This window comes from Macaca nemestrina, chromosome 7 (genome assembly GCF_043159975.1).
Source record: "Macaca nemestrina isolate mMacNem1 chromosome 7, mMacNem.hap1, whole genome shotgun sequence".
NCBI lineage: Eukaryota > Metazoa > Chordata > Mammalia > Primates > Cercopithecidae > Macaca > Macaca nemestrina.
This window is the reverse complement of record NC_092131.1, coordinates 165253111-165280935: the sequence shown is the minus strand read 5'-3', so window position 1 is coordinate 165280935 and position 27825 is coordinate 165253111. Positions and strand designations below refer to the sequence as shown.

The 27825-nt window shown below is 37.6% G+C and overlaps 2 long non-coding RNA genes and 1 other non-coding gene across 3 annotated transcripts in view; 2 read left to right on the top strand and 1 right to left on the bottom strand.

The window, feature by feature from the left end:
* Positions 1 to 27825, bottom strand: part of LOC105492793 (uncharacterized) — a 39743-nt gene that overhangs the window by 5492 nt on the left and 6426 nt on the right. The window contains exons 2-3 of the long non-coding RNA XR_011606173.1: positions 25557 to 25660; positions 24840 to 24957 (exon numbers count right to left, since the gene is read on the bottom strand). This is a non-coding gene — a long non-coding RNA (uncharacterized lncRNA). The remainder of the gene's footprint in view (positions 1 to 24839; positions 24958 to 25556; positions 25661 to 27825) is intronic.
* Positions 543 to 27812, top strand: LOC139355473 (uncharacterized). Its single transcript, XR_011606174.1, has 3 exons — positions 543 to 667; positions 15191 to 15318; positions 27680 to 27812. It is a non-coding gene; the product is annotated as an uncharacterized lncRNA (long non-coding RNA).
* Positions 16642 to 16861, top strand: LOC112428718 (small nucleolar RNA U3). The gene has a single exon (XR_003020763.2). It is a non-coding gene; the product is annotated as a small nucleolar RNA U3 (small nucleolar RNA).

Sequence of the window (27825 nt, the reverse complement as noted above, 5' to 3'; positions counted from 1 at the left end):
ATTGTGAACATTAACAAATTGAAGTGAAATATTTTAAGAAATTGTTAAACTGTCTAAGTGATGCACCATTTTACCTTGAAATATTATCATAATTAAATGAAGGAAAATTACATAAAAATAATCCCCACATTTAAAAGTGAGCTTAGAGAGTGTCTTAGTTTCCAAGGACTACTATTACAAAGTACCACAAACTGAGTGGCTTAAAACAACAGAAATTTATTATCTCACAATTCTGGAGGCCAGAAATCTAAAATCAAGGCACTGGCAAGGCCACACTCCCTCTGAGAACTGCAGGGGAACCCTTCCTTGCCTCTTCTAGTTTCTGGTGGTTTGCTGACAATCTTTAGCATTCCTTGGCTTGCAGCTTCATTACTCCAATCTCTTTGTTATCATGCGTTATCTCCCTGTGTATGTCTATCTTTAGATGATCATTTTCTTATAAAGACATCAGTCATGTTGAATTAGTGACCCACCCTGTTCCTTTATGACTTCATCTTAAACTAATTACATCTGCAATGACCTTATTTCCAAATGTGGTCACATTTTGAGGTACTAGGGGTTATTTGGAAGGGATACAATTCGACCCGTAACAACTGGTAAAAATGTGGAAATCACCTGTATTTTCAACAGGGCAAGAGAATCTGGTTCTCTCTCTCATTGACCAGAGGTAAGTGATTTATGAATTCATTCCTTCACTTATTCGGTAATCCGTTCCTCTATTCGTTAATTTAATAAACATTTATAGAACACCTACAATGTGCCAAGTCTTATGCTAGACACTGAGGATGCAAAGAAGAAAAACAAGACCCTACTGTTGTAAAACTAGGGTCTCATCAAGGTAAGAGACAAGTGAACAAATACTTAAAATACCTGTGGGATATGCCACCATGAAAACTTATTCCAAGTTGAAAGGTGGCAGAGAGAAGAGAGTATTTATGCCTGGGCATTTCTGGAAGATAATAGCATTTGAGCTGAGGCCTCCACAAGAAGCAGTCTTTCTCTAGGAAATACAGGGACAAGGGTTAGGGCACAGAGATTGTTTTTTCCAGGCAAACAGAATAGCATAAAAACGACGTGGAAGTATGAAAAAAAAAATGCAGCATATTCAGGACATTATTAGCAAGTCAGCATTATTGGGTGGCAGGTTGCATGGGATTATGAGGAAGGGCAGTGAAAAAGCCTAGAAGAAAATCTGGGGTCAGATAATAAATAGCATATGGCAGAAATTTAGATGTTAGCCTACAGGAAGTACAAAGCCAATTTTTCAGCAAGGAAGTAATAATAATATTTGTAAGCAGAGAAATAATAACCATACTCATGGGGATGGAATTTATTAAAATGAGAGTCTAAAAGGGAGGTCAATCAGATGGCCCACCTGAATTAAGGCAATAGCAGGAGAACAGAAAAACAGGGAGTGGCTTCAGGAGATACTTAAAAGGAGACTGAATAGAAATGGTGACTGAAGAAAAGGGAGAATTCAGTAATTTAAAGCACTGAGTATAAAGAAGATATGGGGAAGAAAATGACATTTTTCAAATTTGGATTATTTATGTTCCTCTTTTTTGTATAAATGGATTTGGGGGTGCCTTGCTGGGGTAGAAACATTACAAAAGAGTTAAAAATGAAATAAATGGGGAAATTAAGGTGAAGAGAAATAAGTTGAAGTCAAGATTAAAATTAGCACTCAAAATGCATGCTGTATGATGTATATGATTACTTGAAGAAAGACCGACTTGGCTTGACGTTTCTGAATGGTGAGAGCAAAGACAGAAGTCGTCTCAGTGTGAGATTCACATTGTCCTGAGGATAAAAATAAAGACTCACCTTTCCCTGGCACTGAGAGTGGAAAGAAATTTCTCCTTTAAGACAAGAGCCAGCGTTTACTACCCATCAAGCTGAAAGAGGTACCAGGACAAGTGGATGGATGAAAATATGAATCCAGAATTCAAGAGAGAGGCTGGGCACCCCAATTCCAGACTTGGAAATTCTTGCCACTAGGTGCTTGTGTTCTTCAAAATTTTTCATTGTTCCCTCTTACACCACCACAAGAATTTCATTAGCAGTAGAAAGCACATTTCCTTCTGTTAAAAGTGAGAATACTGAAGATTATCAGTGAAAGACTACACCAAGGCAACTGCCACTAGGTCATGTTTTCCGAAAGGAACTTCAGATGATTCTAACACCTCAATTTACATGGTGCAATTCAGTGTAAGAGTCAGAGTGGTACCACTCCTAACTCTACTTTTGCACTTAAAATTGTCCAAGTTCCATCGACAATCAGCAACAAAGGTGTGTACTTGTCCCTAGTATGTGGAACAATGACTGAGAAGTTTCTTGTCAACACTCTCTTTAATGTTGTACATGTGTGTCAGGTTAATTCAGTCCTGAGCTAATGATTTCAGAAAAAAGAGGCAATATTCAGCCATGACCAAAACTTACTTTTAAGATAACTGATGTTCACCATATGCTCATCTATGCTTCCTTGAAAAGTAAGATAAACTTTCAGGTTTTCCCTGTTGCTGACTTAGAGAAAGAACATGTATGCAAGTGATTTAAAATCTTGACTAGCTCCATTCCCCTGTTTGGACTTACAGCTATCAGCCTCACACACAAAATCAAAGTACGGACTTTGGAGAATCCATATGCATTTTAAGAGACATTTAAGGGAATTCATTACTGCTGTTTAACTTTTTAAGCACATCCTGATGGCACCTGCCTAGAATTCTCCCAGAAACCACTGGGTTGAAATCTATCAGCTTCATGTATAGTATCTCTGAAACCATCTGGTTCTGAACAGTTTAGGGGACAGAGTCAAGCAAGATCTTTCTAGCAGCTCTCTCCCTTTTGATTATCTAAAGTGTTTTTCTCCTCACCAAGGAGAACATGTCAAAGCTTTCATGTTATTCTATAGTGGTTCCTGACTTTATAATATGGTACTTTGAAATATGTCTGCCCTGGCCGGGTGCGGTGGCTCACACCTGTAATCCCAGGACTTTGGGAGGCCGAGGTGGGCAGATCACAAGGTCAGGAGTTCGAGACCAGCCTGGCCAGCATAGTGAAACCCTGTCTCTACTAAAAATACGAAAATTAGCAGGGCGTGGTAGCACACACATGTAATCCCAGCTTCTCAGGAGGCCGAGGCAGGAGAATTGCTTGAACCCAGGAGGCGGAGGTTGCAGTGAGCCGAGATCACACCACTGTACTCCAGCTTGGGCGATAAAGCGAGACTCTGTCTCAAAAAAAAAAAAAAAAAAAAAAAAAAAAAAAAAAAACCACAAACACATTGTACAGTGGAAATATATCTGCCCTTATTTAGATGGGGTTTGCACTTACAATTACAACACATAACAATAATATCCATTTGGCAGTATGTCTTTTTGCTGCAACGCTACTAATTTTTTATGTTTCCATCATGAAGAGAATAGAAATTCAGCTTCTCTATCACTAGGTAATGAGTTTCAAAGTCAACAAAATGATAAAATATTGATACCCATTGACATCTGAGCTTACCAGATCTTTGCTTCCTTTCTAAAGCAAAAATATGTTACTAATAAACAGTTATACAGGCACAGCATGGAAAATAAATTTCAAAGAACAGCAGTGTAAATGCTGTATTTTGCTTTCAGGTTCAGTGGATTTTTACCTTGAGTAATAGCTTAAAAGATTAACCAGCTATTCGTTTCATAAGCTTGAACACACACCTCACAGTAGAAAACAAATTGGCATTTGGAGTTCCTGAATAAAGTGCTATTCAAAGTGGCTCCATAGTCATTAAAACACAGAGTTAGTTTTGTGAATGCCATCAGTGAAAAATCTTTCTCGTGTAAAGAAAGCAGTGGGAATAAACTTTAAGTCAAAGGCAAGTTCTTCTGGTCCCTCATCCACGATGTTTATCCCAGTGGGATATGATACAGTCTGTGCAATTGCTGTGTTCCACAATAATTATAAAGAGCAATAACATGTGGTATGAATAGAACATGTAACAAAGAACAGCAGTAGATGGTAAAATAAACCACTGGTTATGTCAAAACTAATAACTTATTTTGCTCACGCAGAGTCAATGAGTTAAGGGGTCAAATGAGCCCTGTTGTTTAAGCCTAACAGTACACATGGCTTTTCTGGTTCATCATTTTCGAGTTCCTTCAGAACTGTTTTAAGGATTATGTGAAACTGACCAGGTTTCATCAATAGCTTAGGTAAGAACATGTGCTTATGTTTTCGAAAGTAAGGTCCAAGACATTCAATGTAAGCATTTGCGTTTTTGCAGCTTCTGGGAAGAGGTGGAGTGTTATAAGACCCCGTGTCATAAATATAGCATTCACTATCATAGAAAATAGCATCCATCTTTCTTAGGAATGGAGGTAGTTGTACAATATGACACCCAACACATCTTTAAAATGTTATGTATCATAGTGTACTTTTAAAAAGCAGCGTACTTCTCATCGATCTCCCCATTTTACTTTGATTTAAAATGCAGATCTTTTCCTCCTTTTGAAATCTTTGCATTTTTATTCATCAGTGTATAGGGGGAATCCATTTCAGACATATGCATTCTCATAAATTACGTTTGGTAGTTGAAACAGTATGTGCTTATGTCATGGATTGAACATCCTCCTTTATTAGAATGCTATTTATTGCCACCAGCTGCACTGCTTAGCTAAGAAAGTTCTTGACACCAGCGATTGCTTTTCAGCACCACTGCTTCCGGCTGCTAACAGGGGCTTCTATTTCCAAATGAAGCCACCCCTCTGAAGCTCTTCCTTCTGCTACACAGATACTTCCTGTCATCTCGCCATTGGAGAATCGATGGGGGATGGGACTGCACCCACCCAGGCTCTATGATCTCCCAGGCTGTAAATCTCCCACTGCTTTGAGACTTCTCGCCTAATAGCACTGGCCTGCGAGCTGTCAAACGCATTCAGGAAATCTACCCTACAGTAATGGATTTTTCAAAATTAAGATGTGAATTTAGCTTGCGAGCAAAGGGTGTTTCAGAGTCATTGGCGTGTATTTCAGAAGAGAGGCCTGGTGCATATCAGCAGCAGACACTGGTCTCTATTTTATTACATTTTACAGCAGGGAAAACTAGACAAAGGTAATTACTCTTCTTCTGTTAAAGACTATTATTACACTTGCATGAACAGTTAACCCTGCTGTTATTTTCTCTGCTGGCTGTGTCGATGACATCCAGACCATCCAAGCAGGAAAGGTATAGAAATGGGGGTCTCAGCTCATTTCCAATTGCACAGTAAGTCCACTTTGAAAGGTAATCTTCTTAACCACAAATGTGTGCACCAACACACAAGCGCGTTCCATTTATTTGTTGACGGAATCTGTGTCCGTGTCTTCTGCCTGCCAGTTTGAGCGCTGGCTCCTTTTTATAATGCTTCCACACATAATTGGGCTCCCAGAGCCCACAAAGCTAACAGCAGCAGTCAGTGACAGGAGGAGACCTCCCTCTGTTAACATGGAAACAGAATTTCCTTGCTCTCCTCTAGAAAGGAAATTCCCTCTAGGTCAAGGTTGAGGCTGTCTGCAGTGTGGGGAGGACGAGATTACGCAGAAGATACCTTAACCTGTGATCCTGGAGCGCTCTCTTGAAGTGGTGTCAGGCCCTCAGCCCTTCATGAGCAGCAAATTTCTCCCCTTGACTAAACAAGAGGACAAGCAGAAAATTGATTTCTAGACGTTACCTTTGAGATACAGACTGAAAATTAGAACTTCAGGGCACCTCTTGCCCCAACCAAAAGCTCAGGCAAAGAAGAGCCCTGCATGTCTTCCATTTCAGGTTTGGAAATGCAGCTGTTAAACCTACGATCTCATTTTCAGAGTCACTCTCCTCATTAGATTTTGCTTCTCATTCAACAAGGGACTGGCTTAAAGCCATACAGTTGTGTGGCCATTATTCACAATAACTTTCACCTGAATTTCACCAACTACTCGGCGACAGGTATTATTATCTCCATCATGACAGGACAGAAACCAGAGCACAAAATTGTCACCTCTGATTTTCCAGGTGCCATCCACTGGCTCAGAGGAGCTGACAAGAATGCTGGACAGCCAACCTGATTTTGTTGGTTTGGTTTGGTTTGGTTTTGCTTCTGCTTGGGCCAGTCTCAATATCAGGTTGAACAGAAAGAGCAGAAGGGATAGCATGGATTCAAAGCATCACATGGAAAATGGAATATGCTGAGTTAAAAAGGAGGCTGGATGCTGGTGTCTGTGTGTGTCCGGAAGGAGTGACCAGAGACTCTCAACTTCCTCATGTTGGCCATTTAGAAAAGAAAGAAAAGGAGAAATGGTATTTTGGTACTATTACTTATCTCTTCTAAAAAGTAGATAATTAAAAAGAAAAAGCACTGATATTAGGTGATTTGGTAAAATGCCCCACGTACCTATGTGCTCTTTCGTGAGGTTGAAAGTGGGTGATATATTTTAGACAATTAAAGAACAAAAATCAAGTTAAAAAAGAAGATGACCTAGAAAAGGCAAACAACACTTACACCAGGATTGGCAACTCAGAAGGTAGTTGATTATAGTGCCCGAGGACATTAGAAGAAATTGTGGTTACCATCTTCTTTCAAGACGATCTTTTATCTGAAATGTTGAGTAGCTGAATGTGACCCACTTAATTAATATTCACTAGTGATATCTGCCACATATATTTTGGGTAGAAAATATGCAAATAAAAATTGTTTTACAAAAAGAGAAGTTTGAGCCTGTGTCCTTCTGTCTTGTGGCAATGATTTTAATTTATTCTGTAATAACCATTCAACAGATATTCAACCTGTGCCTACTAAGGACCAGGCATTCTACTGCTTGCTATAGATCTTTAAATTCTGAATTTCTAAGATACTGTCCTCAATTGTAACTATGACATACAACCAGTGCTGAATGCCTATTGAACTGATTATAGGAAAGTCTACCTACATTTGCTACATGTTTTACGGAGCTTTTCACTAGTATCTACATCCATTTGCATAACTTTTCCTACATTTCCTCAAGCTATTGTAGTCTTCCTACTATCCACGTAAAATTTCCTCTCTTTATCATTTCCAAATGGGTTTGAGTTAGCTATTATATAAATTAAATAAATTATAATTACCTACTAGTTATTTCTCCTATTTTTGTCAAAGAAAAAATAGTTATTAAAGAACAAAATCTAATTTTCACTTCAGGAAAATGAATACTTGTGAATAAATCAATTAATTGATACTCCAATGTTCTGCCAGAAATTCTCCATTTATTATATCAGATCAACAGAATAAACATCACTAGATGCCACTAGTAATTATCATTCATCTCAAATGAACCCAGTGGAATTAAGTGACTCGACTGACAAGATTTTATTTCAGTTGCAAGAAAGTAGAATAAGCAATATCAGCAGTTATACTAAACAAAAAATAACACAGAACAATCAAAGTCAACTTAATGCACCGAGCATCCAGAGCTGGACTGTAAGTCGAGATTCTGACTTTGCCACTTACTACCTGTGTGACCTTTGGCAAGTTACAGAACTTCTCAATGCCTCATCTGTAAAGTGGGTATAGTAGCTTAGCACATAGAATTTTCCTGAAGAATAAATGTGTTTTATACATGCTAAACACACAATAAATGTTAGCTGTGTTTATTATGTCAAAAATATTATTTTAAATGAATGGATATAGAAGAATTTGCAACTGTCTTTTGCTTAGTAGTAACATAAAACATAGTTGATACCTGTATACCATTATTTAATACATTAACTTGGCTTTCCTGAGTAACTGAATCTTTCTTTAAATGTTACCCTCTTTTTTCATTTCACTGCTTATTAAGACCAAATACTCACATTATCCTCACTTAAAGAGCTCCTAAAAATCCCTCTTCCCCCACAGAACATTGCCTGACTTGTATACGTAAGATTATAAATCTCTTTCCCCTTCAGTTTCAACAAGCTACTTATACAACACAAACACGGAGCACACCAAAGCTTGTAAGTCAATGTTTACATTACATCCTAGTGAATGCTTTTTTCAATGTGCAGTTTAAAATGTAGGCTTCTTGCCAGGGCAGGAATTTTGTCTGCTTCATGTGTTTTCTAGGTTCACACTTGACCGTGGTTTGGCATAGGAAGAATATTTCTAGACTGTTTTGTGCTGCATATCACCCAAAAAAAGTGAGGGTTGGGGAGAAGAAAACCAGAGCGATATTTCATTCTTAACATCTCAAGAAGTGAGCCTGACAGCAGCCACAAGAAGGAGCCAAGGAGAAAGAGTACAGCTGCAGGAGGGATGTCTCCTCCGTCAATCTCCAAGCCCTGGCACCCTTTCAAAGAGCTGCTGTCTGCATTCATAGTAATCAGAGTCGTAACAGGGAAGAGAAGTGGAGGCAGGTCCACCTGAGAACTGTGTATGTGAAAAAGGCTTTCCCATGGTGGGAGAGGCTTCAACCTGACCCCAGTGCTAAATTAGATGAGTTACAGCACCAGGATGAGCACTTTGCCTCGTCATACTCCCAGGACAATTTTGAGCCTCCCCATCAGTGTCAAATTACCTGCACTGGTGCTTGCTGCAGAACGTTAAAAGGACATCATCATGCCTTCTCTTTGGTGTAAAAGTAATTTTAAAAGAAGAGGAGAAAGTTAAAAGGAAAACTTGACACCTCAGAGCCATAAGGAAAGTGCATAGAAATATCATTATCTAAGAAGATGGTTTTCCAATTTGACTACACACTGAAATAATCAAGGGAATTTTATATGTACTAGCACTGGTTCCCTCCCTAATGGCCTGGGGTGCAACCTGGTCATCAGTTTTTAAAGCTCCCTGTGTGGTTGAGAAACACCAATCAGGCCGGGCGCGGTGGCTCAAGCCTGTAATCCCAGCACTTTAGGAGGCCGAGACGGGCGGATCACAAGGTCAGGAGATCGAGAGCATCCTGGCTAACCCGGTGAAACCCCGTCTCTACTAAAAAAATACAAAAAAAAAAAAACTAGCCGGGCGAGGTGGTGGGCCCTGTAGTCCCAGGTACTCCGGAGGCTGAGGCAGGAGAATGGCGGGAACCCGGGAGGCGGAGCTTGCAGTGAGCTGAGATCCGGCCACTGCACTCCAGCCTGGGCGACAGAGCGAGACTCCGTCTCAAAAAAAACAAAAAAAAAAAAAAGAAAGAAAGAAAGAAAAAGAAACACCAATCAATCTAGCAAATAATCTAAGCCCCAATCAACAAAGGCAGTGTGCACTGTGCCCCAGGCTTTTTCATGACTTTGCTCTAGAGCGAATTGACAATACGAGAAAACACTGGGTCCTAGGACTGGCTTCTTATTTGCCAGTTAGCCAATCTGTGAATATTTATTGAGCATTTACCATGTACGAATCTCAAGACTGATTCTCAAAGGGGATCAGGTGACATTTTTAAAGACCTGACCCTCTTACTCTCTCCTTCTGGAACTTTCTGCATCAATTTTCTCCTTAAGGAGGGGCTAGCTAATTATCACTATAGCAATTTTTCTCCTTCCTAAGATTTAGTAAAAGTAAACCAGCCCTCATAGAATATGACTATTTGTTTTAAATGGTTAGGAATAAGGGTAGGGATATAGACCTAAAATGTATTTTCCATATTTCCTAATAGCGTGAAATTGCAAAGATGTCAGCAGTTCAAGAAACATCTCAGGAGACTGACAACATGCACTTACCCTTCTGGTTTTCCAGGAGCTGGAGCCTCACCAAAGGAGATGATAGCTAGGAAAGAAGAAAACCACACAACAGCAAGGACAGGTAGAGAAAGCAAGGAGCTAAACGGGGAATGGAGTGGGGAGTGGAGGAGAGTTGATAAAATAAAAACTTCAGCTGAATTAAATTTAAATGATTTTAATGGAGCAATGAACGATTCGCAAATCAGGCAGCCTTCTGAGCAAGGGTAGGCTCAGAGACTCCAGCACAGCCATGTGGTGGAATAAGATTACGGACAGAAAAAGGAAAGTGAGGTACAGAAAACGGAAGTGAGGTACAGAAACAGCTGGATTGGTTACAGCTCGGCATTAGCCTTATTTGAACATGGTTCAAACAGTTGGCTACAGTTGATTGTCCAAAACTCAGTGATTGGCACAAGTGCAGGTTATGGTCTGTTTGCACATTCACTTGTTAGAGTTCATGATGTACAAAAAACCTTTAGGCCGAACTTAAAATATGTAAGGAAGCAGCTTTAGGCTAAACTTTGATTTAGCAGGGTGAAAGAGAAGGAGAAAATGGATCACTTCATTGCCTGAGAGGTTCTCATTGCCCAGGGTTAATTGGTGTCAGCAAAAGGCATCTCCGAGTGAATTCACTTAAAATGGAACCGTAATTTGATAAAAAACACATTTCAAAAGGATTTGCTGAGAACAATTATAAAAATTAAAGTAAAAATTATTGAAGCAAATGCATTTTATTTTATAAGTAACAAAATATATTTTATAATTAAATGCAGTACTCAGAATCAAGAAGAGTAAATCAAATATTGACTTTTGTTCTAATTTTCCCAACAAAATTATAAGGCAGGATAATACACCCATCATTTCACATTTCACTTCTGCAACACAAGACTATCAGTTGGAAACTATTTGAAGTTTTTTTAAATTAGGTTTTTCTAGGGTCCTACTAAGACTTTGATATTCACATTCTCTATTTAGTCATCCTCCTTCTTGATCTCTCTTCTCTGATTGTTAAATTAACTCTGCCAGATCCCTGTATGTCAAATAGTGGCTTAAAATGTGATGTATGCAGTTCACAAACATTACTTTCATTTCTTTCATAAAATTCTACAACTTTTGAAATATGTATAATTTCTCTTTGCAGTCAATTTGTATCATATTATATCGCATTGTTGGCTTTTTATAATATTTGATAGTCAGTGAGAGACTAACCAAGACATTGACACAATAGGCTGATATAAATGTTCTGCTAAGCCAGGAGAGCTAGTTGGATGGGGATTAGTTGTATAAGTGGTTAATTCAGTAATGGACTTTTCCCTAGACTGCCTAATAACTTTAGAACTTCAATGAAGTAATTAGATAATGAGGTCCCCATGTATAAAAGCCAGGTTTCAAAGTGAGTCCAGGTATTTTGCCTCCTTACTCCTTTTTTCCCCACCCCAAGATTGGTTTTTGGCTACCTTGGGAAGTAAGAATCTCAGGTAAAATCAGAAGTGACTCCTATTATACTCTCTGACAGATGAGTGTTGAAGTAATAAGTCATTTAACGGGAAATTATCTAATGGATGCCCTAAAATTAATTTCTAAAGGGGCATTATTGCAAGAATTAAAAAACTACATTCATGAGTGAGTTTAGATTACAGAAGTTATTAATAACCATATTCATAGATAGCTAGATATAAGAGTAATTGCTGGCCCTTGGATGATTAAATGATTTGAGATGGCTTTTGTTACTCAGTAGAAGTTATCTTACGGAAGTTAAGAGCAGTAAGAGGTGATAAACATGATGGAAGCCAGATAAGAAAACATCCAAGAGATATCTGATGCTTACATCGTTGGGACTTCCTATGCCTATTCTATGTTATTTGCTGCAATAAAGGTCTGTGCTCTATACATTGTTTTCTTTTTTCTTTTTTTTTTTTTTTTTTTTTTGAGACGGAGTCTGGCTCTGTCGCCCAGGCTGGAGTGCAGTGGCCGGATCTCAGCTCACTGCAAGCTCCGCCTCCCGGGTTCACGCCATTCTCCTGCCTCAGCCTCCCGAGTAGCTGGGACTACAGGCGCCCGCCACCTCGCCCGGCTACTTTTTTGTATTTTTTAGTAGAGACGGGGTTTCACTGTGTTAGCCGGGATCGTCTCTCGATCTCCTGACCTCGTGATCCGCCCGTCTCGGCCTCCCAAAGTGCTGGGATTACAGGCTTGAGCCACCGCGCCCGGCCTACATTGTTTTCTATTATACTTAATTGGAACAGTCTTCTTAGGAAAGAGACAGAAGGAAGGGAAATACATCCTCATGCCCTCTCCTCAATGGAACCCTCCCAATTCTTTAACTTCGAAGTTCACACTTACGTTAAATGTACACATATGAACGAGCGAGGCAAACAATTAAGATGTTTTATTACATTAAAGCTCAATGTGGATTCTCAGAAACTAAAGAAATTTCGATTAACTTCAAATCAATTAATATTACACAAAATGATACAGAATAAATCCCAAAATTTCAGACTAAATGACACATGCCAATCAGGCTTTGCAAAAGGAACCTCACCTGCTTAAAGTTCTTCAGCTTAAAAAAAAAAAAAAAACGAATAGGCAAACTATATTAGCAAACCCATAATTCAGCAAGTGGAGAAACAAAATATCAAGAATGTAGCAGGCATTAATTATCAAAGTATTGATTTAATAAAATGAATAATAAACACTAAAGGCAATATGAAGAAAAGAAGGAAATTTCTGGCAACTTTGTTTAGATCCCTTTTCGGCTAACAGTCAAGCAAATAAAGTCTCTTTTAAGCCAGAAGGATCACAATATTCCTTTCCATCATGGAATCCCAAATCAAGTTTCTAGCCTCAAGAACCAGAAACAAGTGGCAATATGGTCAATTTGTGTAATCAGCCAATGCAAAGACCAGTCAACGCTGAAGGAAAATCATCCTGGGGAGCTTATTATACCCAATTTAAAATAATAAGCCAAATGAACCATCAGACGGAGGAACAGAAAGCACTATTTCTTGCTGCCAGTCTAAAGGGAACTGCTCTGATTGTGCTAAGCAATTTGTCAGAAAAAGACAGACGGAGCTCTCCAGTATTATTAGGACATTAACCAGATTTTTTATGGCTGGACACAAGGCAGGATTGGCCAGAGTGAGAATCAAGAATTCTATTAGAAAAAGTTGTTAGTCACTAACCAGATTGACTCAAGATACTGAATAATCATTGTGTTGAATCTATCCATATGCCCTGAGGACCAAAACGGCATCAGAACTCCATTTTCTGAAGCATTTTGTAAGTGATCCAGTGGAGATAAAGTTACATTATTTTCGCTTTAAATCATGTGTTATACATACTCTCTAAAATACTTATTATTTAGTAATCTTCCTGATCAATCTGGGGAGGAAATACTGCCTAAAGTAAAATAAACATAGAGGATACCCTCAAGTATTCAGCAAAATATGAATCAATACGTGTATAAGAAAACTAGCTGATGCCAGGAAAAGGACAATCTGAAACGATGAGCGGAAATAGTACCAGGTGCTCACACGGGGCCAGAAAGAATTTCTATATCCAGCAGCCATACTGGCAAATGCAAAATTAATGGTGCATTTTACAGACTACTTGGAAGGGTCTTTTATCATTAGTGGGGAAATAATTAGCACTAAACTGAGCATTCTGCTATTCCCACCTAACAAATTTTAAAAGCAAGGCCTAGCTAAAACAACTTTTACAAAGAAGAATGAAGCAAAAGGACTAATAACTGATTTTAAGACTTCACATAAAGTTATAGTACTCAAGACTTGATGGTATTGCTATCAAGATGGACAAATCAACAGAACAGACTGCAGTCCAGAAATAGACCATGCCTGGTCAGACTTGCATATTTTTGACAAAAGTGGACTAGCAATTTATTGGAGAGAAGATAGTCTTTCAACAAATGATGCAGGAACAATTTAATATCTCTATTAAAAAAAATGAAAGTTAATTTATACTCTGTACCATGTGAAAAATTAACTCAAATGGATCATAGACCTAAATGTAAAATCGAACACCATAGCATTTCTAGAGAAAAATATAAGAGAAAAACTTTACAACCTTGAGTTAGGCAACAATTTCTTATATGTGACACCAAAAGCATCATGTATAAAAGAATAAGTTGATAAACTGAAATTTTCTTTTCTTTTGAGATAGGGTCCCTCACTTCATCACACAGGCTGGAGTGCATTGGTGCAATCACAGCTCACTGCAGCCTTGACTTCCCTGGCTCAGGTGATTCTCTCACCTCAGTCTCCTGAGTAGCTGAGACTACAGGCATGTGCCATCATGTGCAGCTGATTTTTTGTAAAGACGGGATTTTGCCATGTTGCCCAGGCTGGTCTCAAACTACTGGACTCATTCAATCCACCCACCTCAACCTCCCAGAAGTGCTAGGATTACAGGTTTGAGCCACCAGACCCAGCAGATAAATTGGATTTCATAGGAAATATGAAATTCTTCCCTTTGGAAGACACTGCTAAAACAATAGAAAGACATGCTGCAATTTAGAAGAAAGTCTTTGCAAATCATATATCTGATTTTTTAAAAAGTGTCCATAATATATAAGGAACTCTCCAATCTCAATAATAAGAAAACAAAAAAAACACATTTTTAAATGGGCAAAAGATTTAGATAGGTACTTCACCAAAGAAGACATATAAATTACAAGGAAAGACATGAAAAGATGCACAACAGCACTAGACATTTAGGAAATTCACATTAAAACTACATGAGATATCCTTGCCCACTATCAAAATGGCTGAAATAAAACAGATGGACCACACCAAGTGTTGGCAAAGACATGGAGGAACTGAAACTTTCATATACTGCTGTTAGAAAACTTGGAAGTTTCTTAAAAGTTAAATATACAACTACCATATGATCCAGCTCAACTCCTAGGTATTTGATTAAAAAAAAAAATTGAAAGGATCTGTCCATAGAAAGACTTGAAAGCAAATGTTCATAGATTTATTTGTAATAGCCAACAGCTGAAAACAACCAAAATGTCCATCAACAGGTAAACAGAAAAACAATTTGTGGTATATCCATACAAAGGAATACTACTCAGCCATTAAAAGCAACGAACTATTGACACATATGACAACATAAATTATCTCAAATAATTATGCTAATTGAAAGAAGCTAGACAAAACTATCTAAATGTAATATGAATTCATGTATATGCAATTCTAGAAGTTACACACTTAACTATTGTGACCAAAAGTGGATCAGTGGGCTTGGAGGTTGGGAGCCATGGGGAGGGATTAACCAAGGAAAATAAGGAATCTGGGGGGAGTGATGGTTATATTTATCATCTTGATTGTGGTGATGGTTTCAAGAGTATATATGTTTGTCTAAATTTGTCATGTATCTTTTATTTACGTGCAGTTTATTGCATGCCAACCATACCTAAATAAAGCAAAATTTTAAAAGAATAAATAGAAAACACAAATTAATAGAGTAGAAATGTGGACTGGGTATCTTTGTTTGCCTTTCCAGATTCACCATCTACATATACTTTTCTACCCTGCTGTGTGGCCTGAGAGATTGACTCCCCTGGACAAAATCAGAGACGTCCTTGCTCTCTTGTTTCTGAAGAGTAGAAGATCAGAAAAAAGAAAAGCAAGGTTGAGTATTCACTTCCCCAGCTTTCTCACTGCGGGATTACATCAGACTGGCTGATTCCTTAATCAAAGGTCTCAGTTCTTGTCAGGTCACTCTACACATAGCATTCTCTGACTCTAGGTCCCAGTAACTACTTCTTTCTCTCATTCCCCCAGCACTTTTGGTGGAAATGAAGCCCGCAATTATGAGCTTTGGGTTGCTTTCCTTTTAGTGTTCCTATACCCAGACTGTACCTTTGTAAGTGTTTTTATGGTTGTTGTTTTGTTTGTGTGTGTGTGTTTGTTTGTTTGTTTTTACAAATGATGCCATGTATTTCCTTCTGGGATTTCAACTGACCAAAAAAAAAAAAAAAAAAAAAAAAAATCCAAATACATCACTAATTATACTAAACTCTCCAGCTAAAAGTTTAACTTTTAAAATGGACAGATTGAAAATAGACAGATTTTTTTAATGGAAGATTGAATTTTAAAACAGTAATAAAATCAAACTATATGGTGCTTACAAGTGGTGCACTTAAAACACAAGGGCACAGAAATGTGAGTACAAGATGAAAAATCACACCACGCAAATATTACTACTATCCAAAATAAAATCAATATATTTATAGTGACACCAGACATCAAGCATTATTGGGAATAAGAAAGGAACCAAACAAGGCTGGGCATGCTGGCTTACACCTGTAATCCCTGCATTTTGGGAGGCTGAGGCAGGAGGATCACTTGAGGCCAGGAGTTTGAGACTAGCCTGGCCAACATCGTGAAATGCCATCTCTACTAAAAATACAAAAAAATTAGCCAGGTGTGGTGGCGGGCGCCTGTAATCCCAGCTACTTGGGAGACTGAGGCTGGAGGATCACTGGAACCTGGGAGGTGGAGGTTGCAGTAAGTGGGGATTGTGCCACTGCACTCCAGCCCAGGTACAGAGTGGGACTCTGTCTCAAAAACAACAAAGGGAAAGAAAGGAAAGGAAAGGAAAAAGGAAAGGAAAGGAAAGCCAAATAATGATAAAAAGAAAAATTCAAGGGGCCGGGCGCGATGGCTCACGCCTGTTATCCCAGCACTTTGGAAGGCCGAGGAGGGCGGATCACGAGGTCAGGAGATCGAGACCATCCTGGCTAACAGAGTGAAACCCCGTCTCTACTAAAAATACAAAAAAATTAGCCGGGCGAGGTGGCGGCGTCTGTAGTCCCAGCTGCTGTGGAGGCTGAGGCAGGAGAATGGCGTGAACCCGGGAGGCGGAGCTTGCAGTGAGCCCAGATCGTGCCACTGCACTTACAGAGCGAGAGTCCGTCTCAAAAAAACAAAAACAAAAGAAAAGAAAAATTCAAGATGATACTCTCAAGAATCATGATCGTTCTATACAGTTCATTACTAGGGAAGTTTCTCTAAATATGTAGAGCGCTGGAAGCCATGAGGAGGAGTCTTAGCATTGTCGCCTGAGCATGAAGCAGGCTCTTGTTGCTTCACTGCAACCACCATGTACCATTGATGATGGTTCTTCTCTTCTTCCAGGAGAGTAAGAGGGAAAGAATGCAGTCTGAGTGGTTTCCTTTCTTGTTAAAAAAGAAAAGAAAAAAAAATTCACCAAGAAGGTATAACTATTTAAAATGCATATGTATTTAATAGCTTCAAAGTATATAAAGTAAAAAATCGACAGAATTACAAAAAGAAATTGAAAAGGCCATAAACATGATGGAAGATTTTAACACATTTTTCTCAGTAATTCAGGAAAAGAAAAATTAGGTAAAATGTAGAAGATGTGAACCACCCAACAATTACAGTATATGTTTTACAAACACACATTTCTAACCAAAAAAAAAAGTGTCGTAAAGCAAACTTGTATTATAGCAGGACGAGCCGCAGACAAAACTCCTCAGACACCGGATTAAAGAAGGAAGAGGTTTTTTATTCTGCCGGGAGCGTGGGCAGACTCGCGTCTAAAGAGCCCAGCTCCCCGAAAAAGAAATACTTGGCCTTTTTGAAGGTTTACAACTTTAAGGGGTCCACGTGAAAGAATCGTGATAAATCTAGCAAGCGTGGGAAACGTGACTGGGGGCTACATGCATCAGCTAACAGAATAAAAAATTTTACAATTTTTTTTTTCATACAGTGTCTGGAATTTACAGATAACACAAGTAGTTTAGGTCAGGGGTTGATGTTATTATTATTACTTTTTTTAACTCCTAGGGCCAGGTGGTGGTGCCAAGGTTGTCTGGCTATTTATCTTACTTTTGTTTCTTTCTAATTTTTTGCCTTCTCCCTTTCCTCCTGTCTGTGAACTAGGCCAGGTCGGGGGGAGGAGGGCAGCAGGAGTAATAGTGGTCTCCTTCCTTAGTATACATATCAAAACATAAGCAACAAAAACTCAAAAACAAAAACCAAAAAGACCCATGTTCTCTGATTATTAGTTTGAACTTGATAACAATAACAAAATCCTATACATGAAGAAACACTTCAAAGAATAAATATTCAAATAAATACTAAGAGTACATAGAGGTACACAGCATCATTCCAAATCAGGGAAATGCAAAGTAAAACCAAAGTAGTATATTAATACTAGTACATACCCACAAGAATGACTAACATTAAAAAGAGTGACATTACAAGGGTGGGCAAGGTTGTAGAAGAATTCTTCCCCTCATGTATTGCTGGCATGAGTGTAATTGTTACAATGATTTTGGAAAACTCTTTGGCAAGACCATAGTTCCCTACTCATGGTTTTGCTTTCCACATTTTCAGCTCTCTATACTCAGCCACAGTTTGAAAATATTAAGATATTTTAACAGAGACAGAGGCCATATTCACATAACTTTTATTATAGTATATTGTTATAATTGTTCTGTTTTATTATTAGGTATTGTTATTAATATCTTACTATGCCTAATTTATGAATTAAACTTTTTCATAGGAGTGTATGGGAAGAAACATAGCACATATAGAGTTCAGTACTATCTGGGGTTCCAGGTATCTGTTGGGTGTCTTGGAACATATTCTCTATGATAAAGGGGGACCAGTGTGTTATTAAAGCTGCACACATGCCTAACATTTAGCCCAACAATTCCATTCCTAAGTATTTACCTAAGAGAAATGAATGCATATTATCACTATAAAGCTTGTATAAGAATGTTTGTGGCAGTTTTATTTATAACAGTTCCAAACAGGAAACAATTCAAATGTCCATTAACAGGAGAATGGATGAGCTTTGTTATATTTAAACGATGGAATATTATAGGGCAATAAAAAAGAATGAATTACCGGTACACAGAATTCTGCCGAATCTCACAAATGTTATGTTGAGCAAAAGAAGCTAAGCACTTTACACACACACTATTTGATTCCATTTATAAGAATTTTAGGAATAGACAAAACTACCTACAGTGATAGAATTCAGAATAGTAGGAGGTAAGGTACTAATTGAGAAAGATGCAAAAACAAAAAACAAAACAAAAAAAACCTTAAAAATAACTCCACATTTTTTGTGGTACGGCCACTTAACATGAGATCTTTCCTCTAAAATGTTCAAGAGTGCAATACAGTATTATTACTTTTAGCTATAGATACAATGCTTTACAGCAGATCTCTAGAACTTACTCATCTTGTTTAACTGAAACTCTCAGTCCATTGATTAGCAACTCCACCTCCTTCTCCTCTCCCCCTACACCCTGGCAACACCATTCTACTCTTCGATTCTATAAATTTTACTATTTTAGATACCTCATGTAACTGGACTCAACGCAGCATGTATCCTTCTGTGACTGGCTTATTTCACTTAGCATAATGTGGGAATGCAAAATGGCACAGCTGCTAAGGAAAACAGTATGGAATTTCCTCAAAAGATTAAAAATATATCTTCCATATGATCAAACAATCTCATTTCTGGTTATATATCTAAAAGAATTGAAATGAGGATCTCAAAGAGATATCTGCACTCACTTGTTCATTGAAGCATTATTCATAATAGCCAAGATACAGAAACAACCTAAATGTCCATCAGCAGATAAACAGATAAAGAAAATATGGTATATGTATATAATGGAATATTATCCTGCCTTAAAAAAGAAGTAAATGTTGCAACATGTGACACCATGGATAAACCTTCAGGATATTATGCTAAGGAACCTTCTGAGTAGTAGAAATGTTCTAAGTCTTTATCTGTTTGGTAGATGGCTCTCTGTATCTATGTATCTGTCTATATAATGCATTATAGTAATGTATAATATATGTAAAAATACATCGAGATGTACACTTAAGCTTGATGCTCTTTCCTTACATATATTATGTCTTTATTCAAAGGAATATGAAGAAGTCATAAATTTGAAAATTAAAGAAATTGAACCAGCTATTTAAAATTTGCTTATGCAAAAAAACAGGTCCAGGCAAAATTCTACCAAAGAAAAACACACTTCAATTATTATGCAGAACAGTAGTTCTTCAACTTATTTTAGAGTCTAATAACATTTTAGTACCAAAACTAGATTAGAAGAGTATGAGAAGGGAAATTATGGGCCTGTTTTACTGATTAACATAGATGGAAAATTTTTAAATAAAATTTTAGCATACTAAATGCAAGGGAGGAAAAAAGACACTATGAACAACTTGAGTCTATCCCCAAAATTGTAAGGATGATTTAACTTTTGAAAACTGATCAATATGTTTCACCATATTAACAGAATAAAGTTCCAGAAATCTGCATAAAAGTCTTCTTGACTCTTTCACTATATACCACTTTGTTTATTTACACAGGATGATAATTCATGAGGCTAGGCAAAGAACAACTGCAAGGAAGTTGTAAGCTGAACAATTCACAGAGTCCACAAAGGGCTGGGAGACCACTGAGTTTTGGTTAGTCACAGTGGAGAGAACTTTTTAAACACCTAGGTCATTCAGTAGAGTCTGCAGAAGACTCTACTGAATGACCTTAACAGTAGGGCTAAATTGGCCTTAGATTAAGGGATACTCCAGACCTACCCTAACAAAGCTAAAAAGCAAAACTCAAGATGATCAAGCTGGTCTACAAGTAACTAATGACCTGCAAAAATAAACACACTATTCTTTAAAGAAAAACATACAAATTCAGATGTTCAATGGTATAACACTCACAATATCTAGCAACCCATAAAAAAAACTAGACACAAAAAGAAACAGAAAAATATGCCACAAAGCCAAGAGAACATCCATTCAATAAAAAACAACTCAGCAATGACAGAGATGATGGCATTAGCAAACAGGATCTTAAAAACAGCTATTATACATATGTACAAGGATTTAAAGGAAAACATGAACATAATGAGACAATGAAAGATTTTTAAAGTAGAAATTTCTAGGACTGAAAAATGCAATTTCTGAATTGAGAAATTCACTAGATGAACTTAATAACCGATTATACACTTTAGAAGAAAACATTGGTAAGCTTGAAAAAGTAGAAAATAAATTATTGAAACTAAAGCACACAGTAAAAAAAGTTGAAAAATTTAAACAGAACTTCAATAACCTGTGAGACAAATGTAAGTGGTCTAACATATGAGTAATTGGAGATCCCAAAAATGGCAAAAAGAAGACCAGTGTTTTTCTGTGGCTGGGGTGGAGATTGGGACTGCTTACAAATAAGCATGAAAGAATTGTTTTACATGCCTTGATTAGAGTTGTGATTATATTTGTATATACCTTTGTCAAAACTCATCAAAATGTACACATATAATTTTATCATATAAAAATTATACTCCAACAATGTTGATTTAAAATTTACAAACATTACAAATTTTATAGCAACAGAAATATAAAGAAACTGTAAATTATTCAAACATGCAAACTCTTATGGAGAAAATTGTAATTTATTATTGAGGACATATACGAGGAAGACCTAAATAAATTTAAAAATATATTATGCTCATAGATAGGCAAAAATATATTATGCTCATAGATACACATAAAAATGTCAGCTAGCCCTCAAATAAGCCAAAAATTCAAAGAGCAAAGGGTCAAATATAGCCAGTAGAATCTTCAAGAATGATAATTATCTCTGAAGGCTGTTGGGAAAGACTAAAAATGATGTGATAACTAAATGACAAAAGCTTAAAGACATTTATACTCCATCACAAGAAATAATCTCATGGGTATTTTTTAAGACAAAAATAATTTGATTCTGTTTATTTAAAAAGCAACACCAGGAAATTTGTATATTTGTCATGGTAAATTAGTATCCCCCCGTCAACTAATTAGGCTATTTTAACAGTAAGACCAGTTATAGTGGTAAGTTCTTCATAAGAAAAAAGCATCATTTTTTTTTTTAACACTAGTCGGAGTCCTGATGTGTTAGTCTTAAAGGTTTTCCCAATCTTTTTTTTTTTTTTTTTTAAGACAGATTCTGGCTCTGCTGCCCAGACTGGATTGCAGTGTTGCAATCACGGCCCCCTGCAGCCTTGACCTTCTGAGGGCAAAAAGTTTTTTTAATCTTACAAGGTCAAATTGTCTTTAATTAGAGCATAAATACATTATGAGAAATCCATCTCATGTTGAGAGTGTTACCCTCAGTAAGATTTTGTCTATTACAAATGATATAATAAATATGAATAGGAATGGGAAAATAAAAAATAAAAATGTTCACTTGTTAACGTGAAGACGTAATATTTTTTTCTTCTTTATATTTCTGACATTCCTGTCATGATGTTGGTTCTACAACTTGTTTCCATTAGAGTCAATACAAGGAAAAGTTGATTTCATCAACTGTTGCTAACCATTTTCTAGCTTCTTAACCTAATATAATTTGATGACAGGTTCAGAGTAAATGAGGAAACTAATGCCTGCCTCTATCTTTCCTCTCTCCCAGCATCTCACCACAGCCACCTGTTGCAGTCAGTGGAATTCCCACTGATAAGTACCTTAATCAGCTTTGAGCTCTCATATGCTCAGCATCAGTTATCAGTAATAGGGAACCACAGAAAATGAGATCTGCACAATAATAAGTATTATCAGGAAAAAGTAAGACATTATCCTTTCTCTGAACCACAGTGCGATGTCATAATTCATCTGACCCGGGAACACTTTTTTGCAGTGCAGTCATTGTACCTTGGTAAGAAAGATATGTTGAAACTTGAGAAAGATTCAGTGGGAGTGTCACAGAATGATAATATGTGAAGATCTAAGGGTAGGCTCTACTTAATTTGCTATAAGGAATGTAGGTACTATCAAATAGATTAATTAATTAGGTAAGTGTATTGGAAGTAATATTCTGAAATAGTCTGCTTTTTTCTTTTACCTTTCTGAGTTCATGACCTCCTTTCTGATTGACCCAAGGAAACCCCTAGTAAGGAAGAAGGCAAGAGGTCAGGTGGTTGTAAAAGAGAATTAGGATAATTACAAAAGTATCCAAAATGAACAGATCCTGACATTTTAATTGTTGTTTTGTATTAATAAAATATCAATTTGAAAATTTCCATAAAATAGTCTTATATGGTCATAAGAAGTCATTTGCTTGAGAGAGGAATGTCTAAATTATTCTTTTTTCTCTTATTTTTTTCAAGAACCAAACCTAGAGCACCTGCTCAAGTTATTTTCCCTGTTTCTCCCAGAGAATATTTCTTCTGCCTTTTAGGCTTAGGTAGAAGAAAGATATGACACAGTAAGAGGGAGCAATCTACTTCTTTTAGACCCAGGGTATTATGGAAGAAATTAGGAAGATGGAAAGAGTGGAGAAGGGGAAGGAAAATACCTCAATGGTCTCTTTCTCCATACTTCATCCCCCAACTTGGAGGTGACCCTTCAGAGAAAGTTGTCTTTTGGTATATATACAGATGAATTGAAGAAAATACTGGAAGGAGAATGGAGCTATGCCAACATGAGATACTTAACAAGCCAAAATGGTGTAGCTGGCAGCCAGATGATTTATTTCACCTTCCAAGTCCCTCTCAGTTCCTAAGTGGCATGAATACAGTGGACCTTCCAAGGTCCATTCTGAACAGGATGGTGTGACTCCATGGCAAAAGCCGACCATCTGGCCTAGAGGCTGACTGGACGGAGCCTCTGGCAGTGGCAGTGCCTGAGGAGTCAGCAAGAGCTGAGGGAAGGACGTGCAGGTCAGAATGCACCACTGGACGCCAATAAATCAGAGAGACCCCATCCTATGTATTATACCAGCTGTAGACTTCAGCCACCAGAAGCCAACATAGTGAGTGGCAGCCTAGATGGACAAATGACAATGAAATAAAAAGGCTTATGCTCTACCCCTCCTACAAGAATTCAAAAGTTTCCTGAGATGTCATGTTGGAGACGAGAAGGTCAGAAGGGTGGGAGACCAACATTTCTGAGAGATAAGTATTTTTTCCCCTGGATATCAAGGACTATCTAATGATACTTTTAAATTATTGGATCAGATTAAGAGAGAAACCAGAATGGGCTTCAAGTTAGCATGATGAGAGCAAAAATAAGAAAACTACATTTTCTATGCCCATTTGAATTTTATTCTGTCCCATTATTAGGATAAATCTGGAAATGATTGTTTGGAAAGAGGAAATGATATTAGTTTGTGAAATCATGCAGTCTTGGTAGAGAAAATAACTTTTTAATGAAAATTGCAATTCCAGAATTAGGAACTACCCCTTAAAGTTTGGAAAACTTAGTTTGGAGATAAATAAGAGGAAAGGATAATTTTATATAATCATTACCTGAAGTTATGGTGAAGGCTGAAAGTACAATAATTTGAAGGGAAGTTTAGATAAATTAGCAGATGCTGTTAAGTCTCAAATATGTTAGTAAAAACAAAACAAATGAACAAACAAACAAAACCTAAGGCCTTCGGAAGGTATGTTGTTTAAACAAGCATTGTTTGTTACTATTGCAGAGAACAACTGAGTTAGCCATTGGTGTGATCCAGAGTAAACACAAAGCCACTAACCAGAGTAGTTGTTCTCATGTTCTGTGCATCAATATATATTATAGCATCATATATATGAATAAACATATATCAATAAAAACAACATATGAGAAAGTTCTGATATACTATTGGTATATCATGGTAGGTTAGGGCAAGTTTAAAGAGGTTGTTTGGAGAAATAAGTGAAAAAATACTGAAAGGTGTAAAGTAAGCAGTTGCATAGAAAAAGTGAGAAGATCTGAAAAGTAGATATTTGAAAGATGTATACAAGGGACAAACAGAAGTCTTTATAAAAGTGGTGGCAAGAAGAGGCAGCTGTTAAAGGATAATTATTGCACAATAATAACAGCAAAGCTTTTACATAGTGCTAGATACTAGTCTCAGCAATCTACATACATCAGTTCATTTGAGCCCCTCCGAAGCCCTTCAAGGTAGCTACTATTATTGCTGGTATACCCGTTTTACAGATAAGGAAAGTGAAACATAAAGAAGTCATAAGGCTGGGCGCGGTGGCTCATGCCGGTAAGCCCAGCACTTTGGGAGGCCAAGGCAGGTGGATCACCTGAGGTCAGGAGTTCGAGACCAGCCTGGTCAAGATGTTGAAACCCCATCTCTACTAAAAATACAAAAATTAGTTGGGCATGGTGGCACACACCTGTAATCCCAGCTACTTGGGAGGCTGAGGCGGGAGAATCACTTGAACCCGGAAGGCAGAGGTTTGGTGAGCTGACATTGTGCCATTGCACTCCAGCCTGGGCGACAAGGGCGAAACTCTGTCTCAAAAAAAAAGAAGAAGTTATAAAATTTGCCCACAGTCATGCATCAGTGCCAGCATTCCAGCACAGGCTCACTAACTCCTGAGTACATGTTGTTTTTGTAACTTCTACACTATTGTACCATTGTAAAAATAAAAAAGAATTTAGATATTCAAGCAATAAATAATTTGGATTTGGGGCAATAGCACTTATAACCAGTCTTTGACAAATTTATGCCCAAATATAGGAGTAATTTCATTTTTTCCTGTTGAGATAAATAAGCACTAAAATTCCATTTTGACCTAAATTAATAAGAAGCAGTTCCATTTTAGGAATGTATATAAAAGATATAGAACATATATGCATGAAGACACATATACGAGCATATTTATTACAGTGTTTTTATTCATAAAAGACAAAAGGTCAATCTAAATGTTTAGCAATAGAAGACCAGTTCAATAAATTATGTTTTATCCACAATGAAATAGATTACCTCTTTCAAAAGAATGGATAGAGATCTATAGGTACTGATGGATGGAAGGCTCTCCAACATATATCCTTACCTGCAAAAAGCATGGAGCAGAAGCGTGTATGGCAGATGTCTTCCAGTCACTTACCCTTTCTCTGCTCTATTCTTTGCTGGTGGAGACCAACCTATATGGACTCTATCACTGAGCTTCTGGGTCCCATGGCTGCTGGTTGGATTTGGCCAGTGGGAAACCTGCATGGCACCAGAGGAGAGGAGCATGGGGTCAGAGCATTCATTCCCTTTCGACCTTAGGTGAACTGTATCACTACTCCTCTCCTACATGATTTCTTCCTCCCAAGTTCACGTTACAATAACCATCACATCCCCCATTTCTTTGAGCCTGTAGATGTGACAGCTCCACTGATACTAGTGTGGGTTACTAAACTGTCTCCTTGTGGTTCCCCTACATAATAACTCGTAAGTTTGCTGATAATTTCTTTATTTGTAAACTCTTCTCCGATTTTCCAAGTTTGAGTGTTCTTTCTGCTTCCCATTATGACCCAACTATGCTACTATATTAATATGAAAAAGAATGACCAAGTGTGGTGGCTCATGCTGGTAATCCCAGCATTTTGGGGTGCCAAGGTGGAGGACTGAGACCAGCCTGGACAACACAGGGACACCCTGTCTCTACCAAAAAAAAAAAAAAAAAAAAAAAAATTAGCTGGATGTGGTGGCCCATCATCCCAGCTACTCCAGAGGAGTGAGGAGTGATCATGCCACTGCACTCCATCCTGGGAAACAGAGCAAGAGCCTATCTAAAAAAAAAAAAAAAGGAAAAAGAAAAGAGAAAAAAGAAAAAGAATGGTGGATATATAGAAATAGACACTTAAATATTCAGATAATACATTTAGAATGGTATATTGAAAATGCTAAGAATAACTGTCGGGAAGGCCGGGTGCGGTGATTCACACCTGTAATCCCAGCACTTTGGGAGGCCGAGGCGGGCGGATCACGAGGTCAGGAGATCCAGACCATCCTGGCTAACACAGTGAAACCCCGTCTCTACTAAAAATACAAAAAACTAGCCGGGCGAGGTGGCGGCGCCTGTAGTCCCAGCTACTCAGGAGGCTGAGGCAGGAGAATGGCGTGAACCCGGGAGGCGGAGCTTGCAGTGAGCCAGAGATTGCGCCACCGCACTCCAGCCTGGGCGACAGAGCGAGACTCCGTCTCAAAACATAAGTAAATAACTGTCAGGGAGAGGAAATGCACTGGGTGCTGGGAATGGAAGGCTTATCCTCATTGTATATCTTTTTGTATTGTTTGAGTTTCTTACCATGTCGATATATTAGCCATTGAGAAAAATAATAAAATAAAATGTTGTAAAAATAATCCAATCTTTACCTTCAAGATAGGAAAAAAAGTTAATGCAGAAACTGTGCCATAAAGCCCGAAGTCTAGTTTAGAGAACATATGTAGATGAAAAATTAGTGCCTGTAAGGTCCATGAAATTGAGTTGCTCATGGCTAGAGATATGTTCTACTCAAATATTATTTTTCAGATATCTTATAGAATCTAATATATATAGCACTATACACATTAACATATATTCTCTCTTTTTAAATTATTTGCCATTGTTACTATTTTTATTTAGCTTTAAATTAAAAATATGATTCACAGGCTAGTCACAATCTTCATTTGGACTAAATGTGACAAGTATTCAAGTTTACCTTTGGCTTTATGAAGTGAGTCTCACTAGCGATAATGAGTAAATAAAGTCTTACCTTTCCATCACATCTTGAATCAACAGTTTTGCAAGCAATGAATGCAAAAATTAAGTTGTCTTTTTTTGGCAACAATTTAGCAAAGGCATATGTTCCAAAGTCAAATGACTTCACTTAAAGTTGAAATTAAGAAATGTTTTGAAGCATAGTCATTTGATAATAATTTGCTTCAAAATAAGCAGCATGCTTCTCTTTAATGCGACCCACATCCTTAACATGTGACTCAACAATATGGTAAATGAAAAAAACAAAGTGCTCTCAAAAATAGCCTCCAAGTACATTCCAGTTCATGGGATTTGGGTGTCTGTGTTTCTTTGTTATTTAGGTCCCCACTTTATGGCTGTCTATGCAAACCCCACCATTTTCTTCTTTGTTGCAATGATGACAAACGCTCTGAGAAAGAGGAGTTGGGCCTCTGCCAAGAACCTACTCTCGACTTCAGTATGTTTCAGCTTTCAAGACCTGATTGTTTTCTCCTTTCTCCCAGGGACCACTAGTTACCTCATTACCAGGAAGAATGACCCTTTGACAGCACAACTGCAATCCAGAATCTCCACCAAATTGTAACCTTAGAGATGCCGATGGCATCAAAAAACGAATCAAGATCGGAAGGTCAGAAAGACAAATGCATTA